The sequence below is a fragment of the Rutidosis leptorrhynchoides genome, chromosome 4 (genome assembly GCF_046630445.1).
Source record: "Rutidosis leptorrhynchoides isolate AG116_Rl617_1_P2 chromosome 4, CSIRO_AGI_Rlap_v1, whole genome shotgun sequence".
In the NCBI taxonomy this organism is placed as follows: domain Eukaryota; kingdom Viridiplantae; phylum Streptophyta; class Magnoliopsida; order Asterales; family Asteraceae; genus Rutidosis; species Rutidosis leptorrhynchoides.
In genome coordinates, this window is record NC_092336.1 from 251,171,125 (window position 1) to 251,192,510 (window position 21,386).

Consider the following 21,386-nt stretch of genomic DNA (forward strand, 5'->3'; position numbering starts at 1 on the left):
AGACTGTCATTAAAGTTCAGCAAAAGGTACTAATTTTGACGACAAGATGCAAAACAACAAATATGATATAACAAATGAAGGAATGAACGATGAGGCGCCATCTATCATTCGACGAGCTTTGTAATTACAAACTCGGTATTTTTAATCACTTTTCTACGCTAATCACCCTCATGAATTTAAATTATAGTCTGATTTCATGCAAATGAGGGCATTGCATGATCTTAAGTGTGGGGAAGGGTTATAAATTCTCTCAGGTTTATACTTGGTTTATTTGCCAAATTTTGTGAAAATTTGAAAAATTTTCAATTAAATGAAGTCAAAATCATGTTTATACATATTTATGAACGGTGAAAACTAGGTGATAATACCGAAATTATCAGAAAGGACATAAATTGAGAAACAACCTAAAATGCTTGAATTCATTTAAAATAGAATAAAGGAGAATAAAAAGGCAAAGAAAGAAACTAAGTGTGGGGAGAATGTACCAAGTTATTCAATTAAAAACTATCTATCACATATTTTTGTACAAGATTATTGCAGGTACTTTTGTTTTGGATGATACTAATCAGTTTTACCCGATTTACTATAATACTTTTGAAAGAAAGATGGATCTACACGATGAATCAATTCCATCATTAAAAGGAAGTAAAGTCTTCCGAAAAAGAAACGCGCTTCTTGATTTAGGTCATGAAGTTGTCGTCCAGACCAGCTGTAGGTTGACGAAAAACCTAGAAAAGTCATCACTAAAATCAGCAGGAAATCCACGGACCTCAGCATCAAACAGGGTCGCCAAGTGGTCAGACTTATCCTAACCATGAGAGGGTCTGTCTTGTAAAATGGGGAGGGCACCGTGCAAATTAGCTTGATAAGACTAATGAATCAGATCCCCAGAAAGGATAATCTCCTTAAAGATTAAAAATCAGCTTTTAAGACTGATATTACTCAATCCTTGAGATTGGCCTTAAAGATTGAGAATTCAAACTCATGGAATTCAATGATATCTAAACTCGAGCTTGAACGAGAAAATATTTTGATCAAAAATACAAACCGATTTGTTTTTCTGAAAACCCATTTTCAATGCGTTCATTACCATTGAACGTAAAATCCTAGGAATTCACCTGGAATTCATTAGGTCACCTGAACCAAATCGGGTGTCAACCGTAAGAACGGTGGTTGCATAGCATGGTCGGAGACAGGACCTTGTGCCAGACCGAAAAATCATAGGATGATCTTTACTATCGCTCCTACCAAGGATAGTTCTAGCATCCGACACGTTAAAAGACCATAATCAAATGCATGTCACGGGACATTGCCTTAACAGTTTCTTGTTCATCGCTTTCCTTTACAACCGGACGGTAGTTTACCGAAAGGTAATATACGGAACAAGTAAACTGGATGTGTGCTTTTCGATACCGGGATAGCAGTGGATTACACGAACCTAAATGTTTTTAGCCAAAATATTGATCCACAAATATATTTTACAACACCGATGATGGATCAAATCAGAAAACTTATCTAGGGTAAAAGCTAGAATGAATTTTCAAAAGATCAAATGTTTTCATAAAGATCCAATTTCCTTAATGGATCTAAATTTTTATAGTCATGTGGGACTGTAAACCATATCGTTACTACCATTGTTTATACCGCCATATCAAAATCACTGATGTACAAAGTGTGAAGAATAAAGAAGTGATTCTAGTATTTCAAGACTATATTGCTTGAGGACAAGCAACGCTCAAGTGTGGGGATATTGATAAGGCTAAAAAGGAACATATATTTCATAGCATTATCCCCCAAGAAAGACAAGATTTTAGTTGCAATTGTTCCATTTTCAAGTGATATTCGTTTATATTAAATAAGTGCGAAGACAAAAGGCAGATTCGACAAATTGAAGACAAAAAGGTCCAAAAAGCTCAAAAGTACAAGATACAATTAAAAAGGTTCAAATTATTGATGAAGAACGTCTAAAAATGACAAGAGTACAAGTTACAAAACGCAAAGTACACGATAGAAAATTGTACGAAAGGGCGTTCGAAAATCCGGAACCGAGGCATGAACCAACTTTCAGCGCTCGACGCAACGGTGTAAAAATTACGAGTCAACTATGCACAAGAATAAAATATAATATTTAAATAATTCATAATAAGAATAATATTAAATAATAAAAAGTTGTTAATTGAGCATAGTTCAGGGGTCGTAAATGAAAATTTCAATTCTAATTTCGCTATAAAAGCGATGATTTACGATCAATTTGAGGAGACTTTTTTTTCGATCATTTTTTCGATCATTTTTTCTTACTTTTCTATATCAAATATCAATATCTATATTTATAATTCTCTATCATAATATTAATGTAATCAGATGTAACAATAATCTTAATTTTAATTTTAAATTATGATAATAATAAGATTTATGATAGAGATCGTTTGAGTGTGTAAGTCGAAATTCTGTCCGTGTAACGCTACGCTATTTTTAATCATTGTAAGTTATGTTCAACCTTTTTACATTAATGTCTCGTAGCTAAGTCGTTATTATGCTTATTTAAAATGAAGTACTCATGATGTTGGGCTAATTACTAAAATTGGGTTATTGAACTTTGGACCATAATTAAGGTTTGGGCAAAAGACCGACACTTGTGGAAATTGGATTATTGACTATTAATAGATGGGGGGTATTGTCTAATTGAGTGACAACTCATTGGAGTCTGTCGAACCTATCTTCAAATTAATTAACCTAATAATTAATAATGATTATGGTTGTCCTATTTAGTGATGTTCATATGGAATCTGTTATAATCATTTAATTAATCAATTGGGTTGGGTAATTGATTATTCATTCTGATCAAGTGGATGAATTAATATTCATAAACTAATTAAAACAGGGGTGGATTACATACAGTGATAACTGGTGTAATTGTTGACAGAAGTGATAACTGCGTCACAGTTTAAATCCTTAATCAGTTGGAATATTTGACTTCGGGTATAAGGGTAATTTGACGAGGATACTCGCACTTTATATTTATGACCGATGGACTATTATGGACAAAAACCAGATAGACGTATCAAATAAACCAGGACAAAGGACAATTAACCCATGGTAATAAATTAAAATCAACACGTCAAACATCATGATTACGGAAGTTTAAATAAGCATAATTCTTTTATTATATTTCTCATCGTATCTTTATTTACTGTCATTTTATTACTCGCAATTTTATTTACTGTCATTTTATTTATTGTCATTATTTTACGCACTTTAATTATCGTCATTTATCTTTACGCTTAAAATATAGAATCGACAAACCGGTCATTAAACGGTAAAACCCCCCTTTTATAATAATATTACTACTTATATAATTATATATATTTTATATAAATATAGTTAAAAATATAGTAAGTATCACCAGCTCCCTGTGGAACGAACCGGACTTACTAAAAACTACACTACTCTACGATTAGGTACACTGCCTATAGTGTTGTAGCAAGGTTTAGGTATATTCCATCCGTAAATTAATAAAACTTGTGTCATATTTTGTAGTATTTTGTATTAAAAATAATACTATTTCGTACCCTCACGCTACATCATCAACCATAGACACGTATGCAAATGGTTTGACATATCATATCGACCCATGTATATATATTATTTGGAACAACCATAGACACTCTATATGTAGTAATGTTGGAGTTAGCTATACAGGGTTGAGGTTGATTCCAAAAATATATATACTTTGAGTTGTGATCTAGCCTGAGACGTGTATACACTGGGTCGTGGATTGATTCAAGATAATATATATCGATTTATTCCCGTACATCTAACTGTGGACAACTAGTTGTAGTTTATTAATGAGGACAGCTGACTTAATACACTCAAATCTTTAAAACATAATAAAAATGGTTGTAATTATATTTTGATCATACTTTGATTTATATGTACATATTTATATAGGTTCGTGAATCGATCCGTGGCCAAGTCTTATTTCCGAGGAAGGAAATATCTGTGAAAGTGAGTTATAGTCCCACTTTTAAAATCTAATATTTTTAGGATGAGAATACATGCAGGTTTTATAAATGATTTACAAAATAGACACAAGTACGTGAAACTACATTCTATGGTTGAATTATCGAAATCGAATATGCCCCTTTTTATTAAGTCTGATAATCTAAGAATTAGGGAACAGACACCCTAATTGACACGAATCCTAAAGATAGATCTATTGGGCCTAACAAACCCCATCCAAAGTACCGGATGCTTTAGTACTTCGAAATTTATATCATATCCGAAGGGTGTCCCGGAATGATGGGGATATTCTTATATATGCATCTTGTTAATGTCGGTTACCAGGTGTTCACCATATGAATGATTTTTATCTCTATGTATGGGATGTGTATTAAAATATGAAATCTTGTGGTCTATTGTTACGATTTGATATATATAGGTTAAACCTATAACTCACCAACATTTTTGTTGACGTTTAAAGCATGTTTATTCTCAGGTTAATACTAAGAGCTTCCGCTGTTGCATATTAAAATAAGGACAAGATTTGGAGTCCATGTTTGTTTGATATTGTGTTAAAACTGCATTCAAGAAACATATGTCGATGTAATATATTTCTATTGTAAACCATTATGTAATGGTCATGTGTAAACAGTATATTTTAGATTATCATTATTTAATAATCTACGTAATACTTTTAAAACCTTTATTGATAAAATAAAGGTTATGGTTGTTTTAAAAATGAATGCATTCTTTGAAAAACGTCTCATATAGAGGTCAAAACCTCGCAACGAAATCAATTAATATGGAACATTTATAATCAATATGAACGGGACATTTCAGTTGGTATCAGAGCATTAGTCTTAGAGAACCACAAAATTTGCATTAGTGTGTCTTATCGAGTTTGTTAGGATGCATTAGTGAGTCTGGACTTCGACCGTGTTTTCTTTAAAAATGATTGCTTAACATTTTTGTTGGAAACTATATATTATTAACATGTAAATATTATGTGATATATTAATCTCTTAACATGTTTGATATTATGTGATAGATGTCTACCTCTAGCATAAATCCCATTGACTCACCTAATAATAACGAAGAGTCGAATATATATTGGCAAGATTCACAAGTTCCAGAAGAACCAAAAGAAGAGGAACCGGAAGAAGAGGAACCAGAAGAAGAGGAACCGGAAGAAGAAGAGGTTCCGGAGGGGGGAATAGTAGGAACCACATAAAACCGGTCAAATAAAAGAAAATCCTCAACCAATGGACCAAAGTTAATAATGGTCAATGGTGTTTCCGCTAAAGAAGCAAAATATTGGGAAAATTACCAATTTTTCGAGGAATCGGATCCTGATGAGGATTCCGATAATGTTATAGAAATTACCCCGACCCAATTTAATGAGTCAAAAGAAAATAATAAGGGAAAATGCATCAAAATAGGGAAATCTGATTCCGACCCCGATGAACTTTATATGTACCGTCAACACCCGTATTTTCAATATCATGACGATAACCCGAGAACCTCTAAAACACCAGGTTTTTCTAAACCAATGTGGAAAACGACGGCTCGTATTAGAGGAACATCATATATCCCTAGAAAATTAGGAAAAAGAACCAAGTCCAAAGAAGAAGAAACCAGTGATTCAGATTAGAGGGGTGTGAGCATGTTGTGTAGTAAATGTATTGTAGTGTGCTTGTACTTCTATGTTCTATGTAAAAATTGCTTGTATTGTTTGTTATTACGAATCTAATCCTTGTCTATTTTACAGTATAAAAACAAATTATACGTTAAGGGTAGATAACCGAATATTTTAGAAGACCTACCAGAGGATATGATTGAGGAAATCTTGTCTAGAGTCGGTCAGAATTCATCAGCACATTTAGTTATGGTGAAATTAACTTGTCAAACATTTGAAAGACTTTCCAGAAATGCCTCAGTTTATAAAAGGCTTTCCTTTGATAGGTGGGGTATATCACATTGGGGAGACTTTAAGTTACGCCGTGTTTTCTTTAAAACGTTAAATGCGGGGAACCCAAATGCAATTTTACGCTACGGGTTAAGAACCTATTTTGACTCAACATATCCCAACATAGGAGTTCGTGAATTAGAAAGAGCTTCTAACATGCAACATAAAGAAGCATGTTATGCTTACGGGTTAGTGATGTTCGCTTCTTACCAAAGTGAGAAAAAGAATATCGGATTGCAGCTTTTAAATAAAACTTTCCCACAAGTGACGGATTCAGTAGTTGGGGTGAGAAACAAATTTTTAGATTATTACGGGGCTGTTGGACATTACGAAACCCTCGTCCTTTTGACGAGATTACAACATGCTGCCTAGCCAATGGTCATAACGGTTATTTTCCACAAGACCAAGGATGAGAAGTCGTCTTAGTAATACCAGAATGCATGACTTGTTTCTGGACTTATGAATTACGTGTCTTTATTTCCTTTGCTGAACAACTTGCGTATTAACTAGATTTATCTTCAAAACTGTCCTGTATCATAGTGTACTATATTTCATGTTATATGTAATATAGCGAAGTTGTAAGTTTGAAGAATTTTTGTATGTGATATATTATTATAATCAGTTTTTCATATGAAATTGTAGTAGTTGAATTGTATATTAGCTACTAAGTATGAACTTAACGGGTAGGTAGTACCCGAATTTAAACTTATAAAATGCTAATATGAAGAAAAAGCTTTTATAAATGAGTTCATATTATGCTACGAGATACTATTGACTAATCTTAATATTTTGTATGATTAACTTGTTTCATTTGACTAATTTGAAGGAAATGGCACCGACTACTCGACACACCTTGAATATGAGCGAAGAGGAATTTCGTGCCTTTCTTGCTTCAAACATAGCCGCAGTACAGGTCACGCTACATACCAATAATAACTCTGAATCTAGCAATACAGCTAACGGTGCAAGAAATAGTGTAGGATGCTCCTACAAGGAATTCACTGCCTGCAAACCTTCAGAATTTGATGGGACCGAAGGACCAATCGGATTGAAATGGTGGACCGAGAAAGTTGAATCGGTGTTTTCCATAAGTAAGTGTGCTGAAGGAGACAAAGTGAAGTACGCTACGCATACCTTCACAGGTATTGCGTTAACATGGTGGAATACCTATCTAGAGCAAGTGGGACAAGATGCTGCTTAAGCGCTACCGTGGCCAGCATTCAAGCACTTGATGAACGAGAATTACCGTCCTAGAATCGAGGTCAATAAGCTCAAGTCAGAACTTAGAGGGTTACGAACACAGGGATTCAATATTACTTCGTACGAAAGACGATTCACATAATTGTGCCTATTGTGTCCGAGAGCGTTCGAAGATGAGGAAGAGAAGATCAACGCATTTGTGAAAGGGTTATCGGAGAGAATCCAAGAAGATATAAGTTCACATGAGCCTGCCTGCATACAAAAGGCATGTAGAATGGCTCACAAACTTTTGAACCAGATTGAGGGAAGAATTAAAGAACAGGTGGCAGAAGAGGCCAACGTGAATCTAGTCAAAAGAAAGTGGGAGGAAAACGGTGATAAGAGTCACCAATACAACGACAACTATCCCAACAATCGCAACATCAATCGCAACTACAACAAACGGCACAACAACAACAACAACAACAACAACAACAACAACAACAACTACAACAATCATCCCAACAACAATAACAACCGCAACAATAACAACAATCAGAAGCAGCTATGCCAAAGGTGTGAAAAGTATCACTCGGGGTTCTGCACCAAATTTTGCAACAAGTGTAAAAGAAATGGTCATACCGCGGCAAAGTGTGAGGTCTACGGACCAGGTGTTAACAGAACGAAAGGAACAAATGGTGTCGGAACGAGTAATGGCGGAGCAAGTAGTGTCGGAGCAAGTTATGCCAATGTAGTTTGTTATAAATGTGGAAAACTGGGCCACATTATTAGAAATTGCCTGAACCAGGAGAACACGAATGGACAAGGCCGCGAAAGAGTTTTCAATATTTATGCGGCAGAGGCACAGGAAGACCTGGAACTTGTTACGGGTACGTTTCTTATTGACAATAAATCTGCTTACGTTTTATTTGATCCGGGTGCGGATAGAAGATATATGAGTAGAGATTTTTGTGCTAAATTAAGTTGTCCATTGACACCGTTGGATAGTAAATTTTTACTCGAATTAGCAAACGGTAAATTAATTTCAGCAGATTATATATGCCGGAATCGAGAAATTAAACTGGGTAGCGAAATATTTAAGATTGATTTGATACCAGTAGAGTTAGGGAGTTTTGATGTAATAGTTGGCATGGACTGACTGAAGGAGATGAAAGCAGAGATCGTATGTTACAAAAATGCAATTCGCATTATACGAGAAGAAGGAGAACCCTTAATGGTGTACGGAGAAAAGGGCAACACGAAGCTACATCTTATTAGTAATTTGAAGGCACAATAACTAATAAGAAAAGGTTGCTATGCTGTTCTAGCACACGTCGAGAAAGTACAAACTGAAGAAAAGAGCATCAATGATGTTCCCGTCGTAAAAGAATTTCCCGATGTATTTCCGAAAGAATTACCGGGACTACCTCCACATCGATCTGTTGAATTTCAAATAGATCTTGTACCAGGAGCTGCACCAATAGCTCATGCTCCTTACAGACTCGCACCCAGCGAGATGAAAGAACTGCAAAGCCAACTGCAATAACTATTAGAACGTGGTTTCATTCGACCAAGCACATCACCAAGGGGAGCTCCTGTTTTGTTTGTCAAGAAGAAGGATGGTACATTTAGGTTGTGTGTTGACTACAGAGAGTTGAATAAACTTACTATCAAAAACCGTTATCCACTGCCGAGAATTGACGACTTATTTGATCAACTACAAGGCTCGTCAGTTTATTCGAAAATTGATTTACGTTCTGGATATCATCAAATGCGAGTAAAGGAGGATGATATTCCAAAAACATCTTTTAGGACGCGTTATGGTCATTACGAGTTTATGGTTATGCCGTTTGGATTGACTAACATACCAGCTGTGTTCATGGACCTTATGAACCGAGTGTGTGGGCCATATCTTGACAAATTTGTCATTGTTTTATTCGATGACATACTTATTTACTCAAAGAATGATCAAGAGCACGAAGAACATTTGAGAAAAGTGCTAGAAGTATTGAGGAAAGAAAAACTGTACGCTAAGTTTTCAAAGTGTGCATTTTGGTTGGAAGAAGTTCAATTCCTCGGTCACATAGTGAACAAAGAAGGTATCCAGGTGGACCCGGTAAAGATCGAAACCGTTGAAAAGTGGGAAACCCCAAAAACTCGAAGCATATACGTCAATTTTTAGGATTGGCTGGTTACTACAGAAGATTCATCCAATATTTATCCAAAATAGCAAAACCCTTGACTGCATTAACGCATAAAGGGAAGAAATTTGAATGGAAGGATGAACAAGAGAAGGCGTTTCAGTTATTGAAGAAAAATCTAACTACGGCACCTATATTGTCATTGCCTGAAGGGAATGATGATTTTGTGATTTATTGTGACGCATCAAAGCAAGGTCTCGGTTGTTTATTAATGCAACGAATGAAGGTGATTGCTTATGCGTCTAGACAATTGAAGATTCACGAGCAAAATTATACGACTCACGATTTGGAATTGGGTGCTATTTCTTTTGCATTAAAGACTTGGAGGCATTATTTATATGGGGTCAACAGTATTATATATACCGACCACAAATGTCTCCAACATATATTTAATCAGAAGCAACTGAATATGAGACAACGCAGGTAGATTGAACTGTTGAATGATTATGATTTTGAGATTCAATACCACCCGGGGAAGGCGAATGTGGTAGCTGACGCTTTGAGTAGAAAGGACAGAGAACCTATACGGGTAAAAGCTATGAATATAATTATTCGTACTAACCTTACTACTCAAATAAAGGAGGCGAAACAGGGGGTTGTAAAAGAAGGAAAGGTGAAGAATGAGATACCCAAAGGATCAGATAAACATCTTAATATTTGGGAAGACGGAACCCGATATAGGGCTAATAGAATTTGGGTACCAAGGTTTGGAGATGTAAGAGAAATGGTACTTAAGGAAGCACATAAAACCAGATATTCAATACATCCCGGAGCGGGGAAGATGTATAAAGATCTCAAGAAACACTTTTGGTGGCCGGGTATGAAAGCCGATATTGCTAAATATGTAGGAGAATGTTTGACGTGTTCTAAGGTCAAAGCTGAACATCAGAAACCATCAGGTCTACTACAACAACCTGAAATCCCGGAATAGAAATGGGAAAACATTACCATGGATTAAATTACTAAATTGCCAAGGACTGCAAGTGGTTATGATACTATTTGGGTAATAGTTGATCGTCTCACCAAGTCAGCACACTTCCTACCAATGAGAGAAGATGACAAAATGGAGAAGTTGGCGCGATTGTATTTGAAGGAGGTTATCTCCAGACATGGAATACCCGTCTCTATTATCTCTGATAGGGATGGTAGATTTGTTTCATGGTTCTGGTAGACGTTGCAACAAGCATTGGGGACTCGTCTAGACATGAGTACTGCATATCATCCATAAACTGATGGGAAGAGCGAAAGGAATACAAACGCTTGAAGACATGATATGAGCATGTGTTATTGATTTCAGAAACAGTTGGGATCGACACCTAAGCAGAATTTTCCTACAACAACAGTTATCATTCTAGTATTGAGATGGCGCCGTTTGAGGCACTTTATGGTAGAAAGTGCAGGTCTCTGATTTGTTGGAATGAAGTGGGGGATAGACAGATTACGGGTCCAGAGATAATACAAGAAACTACCGAGAAAATCATCCAAATTCAACAACGATTGAAAACCGCCCAGAGTCGACAAAAGAGCTACGCGGACAGTAAAAGAAAAGATATAGAGTTTGAAATTGGAGAAATGGTCATGCTTAAGGTTTCACCTTGGAAAGGCGTTGTTCGATTTGGTAAACGGGGGAAACTAAATCCAAGGTACATTGGACCATTCAAGATTATAGATCGTGTCGGACCAGTAGCTTACCAACTGGAGCTACCTCAATAACTCGTGGCTGTACATAACACTTTCCACGTCTCGAATTTGAAGAAATGTTTTGCTAAAGATCTCACTATTCCGTGGGACGAAAGCCAAATCAATGAAAAACTTCAATTCATTGAAGAACCCGTCGAAATAATGGATCGTGAGGTTAAGAGACTTAAGAAAAACAAGATACCGATTGTTAAGGTTCGACCTGGGAGCATGAAGATTAGATGAAGAAGAAATACCCGCATCTATTTCCTGAAGATTCATCAACACCTTCAACAGCTTAAAATTTCAGGACGAAATTTATTTAACGGGTAGGTACAGTAGTGACCTGAACTTTTCCATGTTTATATATATTAATTGAGATTGATATTTACATGACTAAATGTTTCCAACGTGTTAAGCAATCAAACTTGTTAAGACTTGATTAAATGAAATAAGTTTCATATAGACAATTGATCACCCAAGTTGACCGGCGATTCACGAACGTTACAAATTTGTAAAAACTACATGTTGTGGTATATATAGACATATATATATGGTTGACATGAGATTATGATGAGTAAGTATCTCACTAAGTATATTAACAATGTGTGATATACATAAGAAATGAGATTACTAAGTTAAGAAACTCGAAATGATATATATAACGATTATCGTTATGATAACGTCTACTAAATACATATGTATCATATTAAGATATTGATACACTATATTTAATATGATAAAATGATATTTAAATATATCATTAAGTGTGTTAACAATGAACTACATATGTAAAAACAAGACTACTAACTCAAGAATTACGAAACGAGACTTATATGTAACGATTATCGTTGTAACGATATTTTAATGTATATATCATATTAAGAGATATTCATACATCATAATATCATGATAACATAATAATTTAACATCTCATTTGATATAATAACATTGGGTTAACAACATTAATTGAGATCGTTAACTTAAAGGTTTCAAAACAACACTTACATGTAACGACTAACGAAGACTTAACGACTCCATTAGAATGTATATACATGTTTTGTTTTGATATGTATTCTTACATTTTTGAAAGACTTCAAGACACATATAAAAGTACTTCTACTTAACAAAAATGCTTACAATTACATCCTCGTTCAGTTTCATCAACAATTCTACTCGTATGCACCCGTATTCGTACTCGTACAATACACAGCTTTTAGATGTATGTACTATTGGTATATACACTCCAATGATCAGCTCTTAGCAGCCCATGTGAGTCACTTAACACATGTGGGAACCATCATTTGGCAACTAGCATGAAATATCTCATAAAATTACAAAAATATTAGTAATCATTCATGACTTATTTACATGAAAACAAAATTACATATCCTTTATATCTAATCCATATACCAACGACCAAAAACACCTACAAACACTTTGATTCTTCAATTTTCTTCATCTAATTGATCTATCTCAAGTTCCATCTTCAAGTTCTAAGTGTTCTTCATAAATTTCATAAGTATGGTTTCATAAAAATCAAGAATACTTCCAAGTTTGCAAGTCTACTTCCAACCTTTCTAATCCATTCTAAGTAATCATCTAAGATCAAGGAACCTTTGTTATTTATAGTAGGTTATCTTTCTAATTCAAGGTAATATTCATGTTCAAACTTTGATTCAATTTCTACAACTATAACAATCTTATTTCGAGTGAAAATCTTACTTGAACTGTTTTCGTGTCATGATTCTGCTTCAAGAACTTTCAAGCCATCCAAGGATCCTTTGAAGCTAGATCCATTTTTCTCATTTTCAGTAATTTTATCCAGAAAACTTGAGATAGTAATGATATTCATAACATCATTCGATTCATACATATAAAGCTATCTTATTCGAAGGTTTAAACTTGTAATCACTAGAACATAGTTTAGTTAATTCTAAACTTGTTCGCAAACAAAAGTTAATCCTTCTAACTTAACTTTTAAAATCAACTAAACACATGTTCTATATCTATATGATATGCTAACTTAATGATTTAAAACCTGGAAACACGATGAACACCATAAAATCGGATATACGCCGTCGTAGTGAAACCGGGGGCTGTTTTGGTTTGGATAATTACAAACTATGATAAACTTTGATTTAAAAGTTGTTCTTCTGGGAAAATGATTTTTCATATGAACATGAAACTATATCTAAAAATCTTGGTTAAACTCAAAGTGAAAGTATGTTTTTCAAAATGGTGATCAAGATGTCGTTCTTTCGACGGAAATGACTACCTCTTTAGTAATTGACATGTAACTTAAATTTCCGACTATAAACCTATACTTTTTCTATCTGCATTCTTAAATTAGAGTTCAATATGAAACCGTAGCAATTTGATTCACTCAAAATGGATTTAAAATGAAGAAGTTATGGGTAAAAGAAGATTGGATATTTTTGATCTTTTTAGCTACGGGAAATGTTTAACAAATCTATACAAATCATATCCTAGCTAACTTATATAACTTATATTGTATTATACATGTATTCTAATATATTATGTAATCTTGGGATACCATAGATACGTATGCAAATGTTTTGACATATCATATCGACCCATGTATATATATTATTTGGAACAACCATAGACACTCTATATGCAGTAATGTTGGAGTTAACTATACAGGGTTGAGGTTGATTCTAAAAATATATATACTTTGAGTTGTGATCTAGCCTGAGACATGTATACACTGGGTCGTGGATTGATTCAAGATAATATATATCGATTTATTTCTGTACATCTAACTGTGGACAACTAGTTGTAGGTTATTAACGAGGACAGCTGACTTAATACACTCAAATCTTTAAAACATAATAAAAATGGTTGTAATTATATTTTGATCATACTTTGATTTATATGTACATATTTATATAGGTTCGTGAATTAATCCGTGGCCAAGTCTTATTTCCGAGGAAGGAAATATCTGTGAAAGTGAGTTATAGTCCCACTTTTAAAATCTAATATTTTTGGGATGAGAATACATGCAGGTTTTATAAATGATTTACAAAATAGACACAAGTACGTGAAACTACATTCTATGGTTGAATTATCGAAATTGAATATGCCCCTTTTTATTAAGTCTGGTAATCTAAGAATTAGGGAACAGACACCCTAATTGACGCGAATCCTAAAGATAGATCTATTGGGCCTAACAAACCCCATCCAAAGTACCGGATGCTTTAGTACTTCGAAATTTATATCATATCCGAAGGGTGTCCCGGAATGATGGGGATATTCTTATATATGCATCTTGTTAATGTCGGTTACCAGGTGTTCACCATATGAATGATTTTTATCTCTATGTATGGGATGTGTATTGAAATATGAAATCTTGTGGTCTATTGTTACGATTTGACATATATAGGTTAAACCTACAACTCACCAACATTTTTGTTGACGTTTAAAGCATGTTTATTCTCAGGTGAATACTAAGAGCTTCCGCTGTTGCATACTAAAATAGGGACAAGATTTGGAGTCCATGTTTGTATGATATTGTGTAAAAACTGCATTCAAGAAACATATGTCGATGTAATATATTTCTATTGTAAACTATTATGTAATGGTCATGTGTAAACAGTATATTTTAGATTATCATTATTTGATAATCTACGTAATGCTTTTAAAACCTTTATTGATAAAATAAAGGTTATGATTGTTTTAAAAATGAATGCAGTCTTTGAAAAACGTCTCATATAGAGGTCAAAACCTCGCAACGAAATCAATTAATATGGAACGTTTATAATCAATATGAACGGGACATTTCATGTTGGTCATTTATGTCACATGTTTTTCAGACTTATATTACATTTAATGACTTTACCATTTGAAATTTAATGCGAATACTTTTCGGAAACATTTCATATAGAGGGCGTGACCATTACCTGTGGGACCAGAGTTAATATTCCGTTAGTGGATTCTGACGGGGTATTACCTATGGTATCAGAGCGGAACGCTTACCTAGGATTAGGCTGCATTAGAGTGTCAGACCTTAGGACACCTTATGAGTCTAAACTGTAACCGTGGACTGGTTAAGTTACATAGACTATAGTTACACTACTTGTTACTTATTTGACTTTATATCTAGATGATATAACTGCTAGTGTACTAACTTGTGTTTTTCTTGAGTGCTAGATGACTTCTTCCAATCCCATAATTCTTACCAACTCTAACATGGAATCCGAGGAAACAATGCAGGCACAGGGAAACACTGTATTTGAGTTTGAGGATGAGGCTGTGTCCGAACCTGGGGAGAATCCTGAGGAGGACCCGGAACCTAAATCCGAGACCGATCCCGATATACCCGATTCACCTACTGGAACCAAATCACCTTTCATCGACCCAGATTTTGTTAACCCCTACGGACTGAGAGGCCACCGTAGGATACCGAAAGGACGCGCCCGACGCAATAATCCATTTTGGAAGAGCTTTCACTATGACACCCAATCACTTAAGATGTGTCATCGTTTTCACCCCTATGATGCATATACTTCTAAACCTAACACCGTCGCTGCTGCTACTAAAGACAATGAAACAAATGACCTTAAACTGAGAGTTAAAAACCTAGAAAAGATCGACGAGCACTTGTTGAAGGAACTTCAGAAACCAAAATAGAGATGCTATTTAAACTTGTTCCACTTTACTAGATACTATTTTACATTATTGCTTATTACTTAGGGTTTGCACGTACATTGTTTGATGCGTTTTTTCCCAATTATTCATGAATTTTTACGTATGACAATTGGCATATCATATTTCTTTATTAATGCATGGATAATAAATGAATAGTTTGCTGCTTAAAGTGCTTGGTTTACTGTTATTCTGTAATACATGATAAGTTGTTAGTAACTACTGTGAATTACTACTGTTACCACTTCTTGTTGTTACTTAATGTTGATACTACTACTGTACACTGTCAACACTACTGTTACTACTAAGCACTACATACCACTACTACTTACTGCTATCACTACTAGAATCTCTACAATTTAATATTACTTACTATGCATCACTACCTATTGCTAGTATATTTTTACATACTGATTTTGTTGACGCTAACCTGGTGTTTTATCTTGACCAGAAAGATAATGTCGCCAAAGAAGATTACCCAAGCTGATGTCCGTCGGTGGATCACCGAAGGCCTAACTGAAGCTGTGGCTAAACTCCAGAATGGGACCAACAGCAACAACACTACTAATACTGGTAACTAGCAGAACCAGACCAATCAGGACATCACCAACGTTCAGAACCAGAACAACCAAGATACCACCAAGACTACTCATGACACTGACAACCAGCAAACCAACACTGTCAACATCAACAATGTCTACACCAACACGACTCTAGGAGGATGCAAGACTTTCTTGAGCTGCGAACCACATTTGTTCAATGGTACTGAAGGCCCTGTCGGCCTGACTCGTTGGTTCGGGAAGCTTGAGCATGTTTTTAGTATCAGCGGCTGTAGAGATGCTGATAGAACGAAGTTTGCATCCTGTAAGCAGTCAGGTGGCGCTTTAACATGGTGGAATACGTTTGCGAAGTCTGTACTATGGATCAGGCTTTTGAAACTACTTGGGAGGATTTTAAACAGAGGATTATCGAAGAGTATTGTCCTAAGAGATTGTTAAGATGGAGCGGGAACTCCAGAACTTGAAACTGGTTGGTACTGATTTAGCCACCTATATTAAGAGATTCTTTGAGCTTGAACTTATGTGTCTGAATATGGTTACTCCTGACCTGCCTCAAGATCACTTTGTATGTGAAAGGGTTGACTGAGAATATTCAGGGTGGTGTGGCTACTTCAAATCCAAGGACTGTTCAAGAGGCAGTAGAGATGGTGCATGAGTTGATGGATCAAATTGAAGAGCAAGGAAAGGCTCCTACAGCATCTGAGACTAAGACTTATGACAACAAGAGGAAGTGGAATAATAATAACAACAATAACTCTGGAAAGAACCACAACCAGCAGCCTTACAAGAAACATGATACAACTAAGGGAAACACTACTACCCCAAATACCAACTCTAGCTATAAAGGAAGATTTCCGTTGTGTGCTAAATGCAATAGGCATCACCCAGGAGATTGTATAAAGTGGTGTGATAAGTGTAAGAAGAATGGACACTCCGCAGGATTGTCTAACTGCAACTAAGAATACTGAACCTGCTAGAGGAAGGGCTTTCAACATCAATTCCAGTGAAGCTCGTGATGATCCCAAGTTAGTCACGGGTACGTTTTTACTCGATAATTATAACGACCCGGATTTTTCCGACTACTTGATTATACTATTTACATGATTTAATTATTCCGACTTAATAAGCAATGAATTTTAATAAGTCTTGAACCTCCGGAAAGAGTTTTACACAAGCTTTTGGTCACCCTTGTATTCCGTTAATTTACGAACGTCATAACTTGATTTAATTGTTTAATTGTTTAATTATTATGTATATATATGGATTTATATATATTTAACTTGAAAATATGATAATTAAATATCTCATTATGTATATTAACAAAGTATTATATATATATTTTCATACTACTAATTTAAAGAGTTTTTTAACAATATATATATTACTATTTAAACGACGTAATTAACTTATGTTAAAATGTATTTACATATAATGTATTACGAGTGTAAATACATCCTTACAAGTATGGAATACACTTTATAATATACCAATACATATAAAGGATAGCTATACTAGTATTTTCGTTCAATTTTCTTAAGAATTCTACTCACATTCATACGGTATTTTTACTCGTATTATACACAGCTTCTAGAAGTATTTACTATTGGTATATACCAATAGAAATCTGCAATTATTTGTGTAATATGTCATCCATGACCTAATCAATTTAATATGTCATCCATGACTTAATACATTTTAGCTTATCTTAGATTTTTCACTAAAAACCAAATTTTTAAGCCTATAAATAAGCACCATTTTTAACTCATTTTTACACATTCATTTTCCAAATTTTACTTCCAATTTTCACACACTTGCAAGAACTCTCTCAAGTTTTTTTCTACTACTTCTTTCCAGCAACTTTACATTCTAAACATGAGGTAAAAACTCTACTTCAACTCTTGTTCAATTCATTTGTCTATAGCTATCTATATAAGAGTTTATAAACTAGAACATAGTTTAGTTAATTCTAAACTTGTTCGCAAACAAAGTTAATTCTTCTAACTTGACTTTTAAAAACAACTTAACACATGTTTGACTTTTAAAAACAACTTAACACATGTTTTATATCTATATGATATACTAACTTAATGAGTTAAAACTTGAAAACACGAAGAACACCGTAAAACTGGACATACGCCGTCGTAGTAAAACCGGGGGCTGTTTTGGGTTAGGTAATTAAAAAATATGATAAACTCTGATTTAAAAGTTGTTCTTCTGGGAAAATAATATTTCTTATGAACATGAAACTATATACAAAAATCATGGTTAAACTCAAATTAAAAGTATGTTTTTCAAAATGGTCATCAAGATGTCGTTCTTTCGATGAAAATGACTACCTCTTTCAAATACGGATTATAACTTGTAACTCTGACTATAAACCATCACTTTTTCAGTTCAGTTTCACAAATTACAGTTCGTTATGAAACCATAGCAATTTGATTCACTCAAAACAGATTTATAATGAAGAAATTATGGGCAAAACAATATTGGTTAGAAATGGATAATTTGATTACGGGATTAATTCATTAGAATCTATACTAACCATATCCTAGCTAACTTTTCTTGTATTATACATGTATTCTAACATGTCAAGGTTACACAATACGTTGGATAAATCAAAAGACACCACATACACAATACATGTAACTACAATAGCGGTATTGTGGGTCATGATTGAGTCTTATAAAACACGTGTATACTATGTACTACTAATTATGGACTACTAACTGTGGACTACTAACTATGGACTACTAATTGTGGACTACTAACGTTGGACTGCTAACTTGACAACTTAAACAATCACGCATGACTGAAAATATAAACTTAAACAATCACACGTGATTGAAAATCTGAACATAAACAATCACATGTGATTGAAGATATGATATGAATAATAGTTGTATTACATTTTGATATACATACATATTTGTTACAGGTTCGTGAATCCAAGGACAACGGCCATATTTTTAATAAGTTGAAAACTTATTATTAATATACTTTTACTACCGTGAGTATATAGTCCCATTTTTAAACTCTAAAAATATTTTGGGATGAGAATACATGCATTTTATGTTTTACGCCATGGACACAAGTACTTAAAATATATTCTACGTTGAGTTGTACCACCTTGCATATCTTCCCTAATAACTTGGTAACTAATATTTACATGTTGTAAGAACATGTAAGCGCGAATCCTATTGATAGATCTATTGGCTTTGACAACCCCAACCGGGCTAGTCGCTCTAGTATCGTAAACGGTTGCATAGTACTTCATTTTTACTACACTTGGTACAGTGTAGGGAGATTTCATAATAAAGGGAATATGCCACATTAATGGTTAAGTATAGTTACCGAAGCGCTCAACAACTTATAGAATATCTTTATTGAAATATTTATAACTATGAAATCTTATGGTCTATATTTATATCGATGATAACTTAAAACTATATATCTCACCAACCTTTGTGTTGACTGTTTAAGCATGTTTATTCTCAGGTCCTTAAAAAAGTCTTCCGCTGTTGCATTATCTGAGCAAGTTGTGCATGGAGTCTCATGTTTTTTTTTAAATGAAGTGTTGCATTCAATAAAACCTTTGTCATGTATTATATTCGACTGTTATGTCACGTGTGTAGTATTTGAAAACCGATGTATTATGGGGATTATTTCTTAAATAATCGCCCACTTGTTTAAAACATGCATTATGTATAATAATGGTGTGCTTTTTATGAAACGAATGCAATATTTTATAAAACGTATCATATAGTGGTCAAATACCTCGCTATGGGACCAATGAATAACGTACTGCGTTTATAGTAATATGGACGGGTCATTTCAGTTGGCATCAGAGCGGTGGTCTTAGCGAACCATGTCTTACATTAGTGTGTCTAACTGATAGTTGTTAGGATGCATTAGTGAGTCTGGACTTCGGCCATGTCTACATGTCAAAAGTTTTGCTTATCATTTCTTGTCAGAAATTACTTGCTTATCATTCTTAGTCTAGGCACATCTTACTGCATTGATTGCATGAATGGTGTATAGACAAAATTCATATCTTAGTATATCTGTTAAATTATATCTTAGCGTACCTGTTACTGTAAACTTTGCCTGACATATTCCGTAAATTCCTCCGTAATCTACGAAATCTTTTGTTCTATATATATATATATATATATATATATATATATATATATATATATATATATATATATATATATATATATATATATATATATATATATATATATATATATATATATATATATATATATATATTCTATGTAATTAGAATACCATCCGATAGTCGGAAATCATTTCATATCAAACAAATCCTTTATTCAATTGTACGAAATGGAACTCGCCACTAGTTCAAGTCCCTCGGATTCCGATATGGAGTTTCACTCGAGCTCCGAAACCAGTGTGACTGGAATGGATCAACCAATTAGCCATCATATATTCTGGATGAACTGGGGATGGGTTCACAGTCTACTTAATCATTAGAGACAAGAAGAAGGTGATCCCTTCCATCCACCACATTTCCTTCTTGGCGAAGAACCAGAAGCACTTACTGGCGAACCTGTCCGAAACACCATTTTCTCTCTCATTTCCAGAGTATCTCGTCACGATTATATACTATCTCAAATTCTAGATCTTATCCATCCGTTCGTCCAAACCAACAATCATCCCGGTATAATAGAAGAAGTCAACGAGCTTCGCACTCGGGTAGTGGCTTTGAAAAATATGGTGCAAAGGTTACAAGCACCAGCAGCATCACCGGCATCAACAGTACCACCATCAGCAACATCAACAGTACCATTACCACCATTAACAACAACATTCACATCCCACACCTCAACTCCACAATCTATACCTCGAGCATCAACGTCATACGCACCGTAGATACCAAGGAGTACCAACAACAATAACCGATGAAGTATTGATTCATAACTTCATTGGAGAAACATTCTGCGGCGATTATGTAATCTCTAAAGTCTTAGAGATTATCTATTCCAGCCTTAACCATAAATCAGATGAGTGGACCGAAATGATAGAAGGAAGAGTAGAAACCCTGACAAGAATTATGCGTGGTTTACAAGCTAGACTTGTTATACAAGCACCACCGGTAGTACCACCAGCATC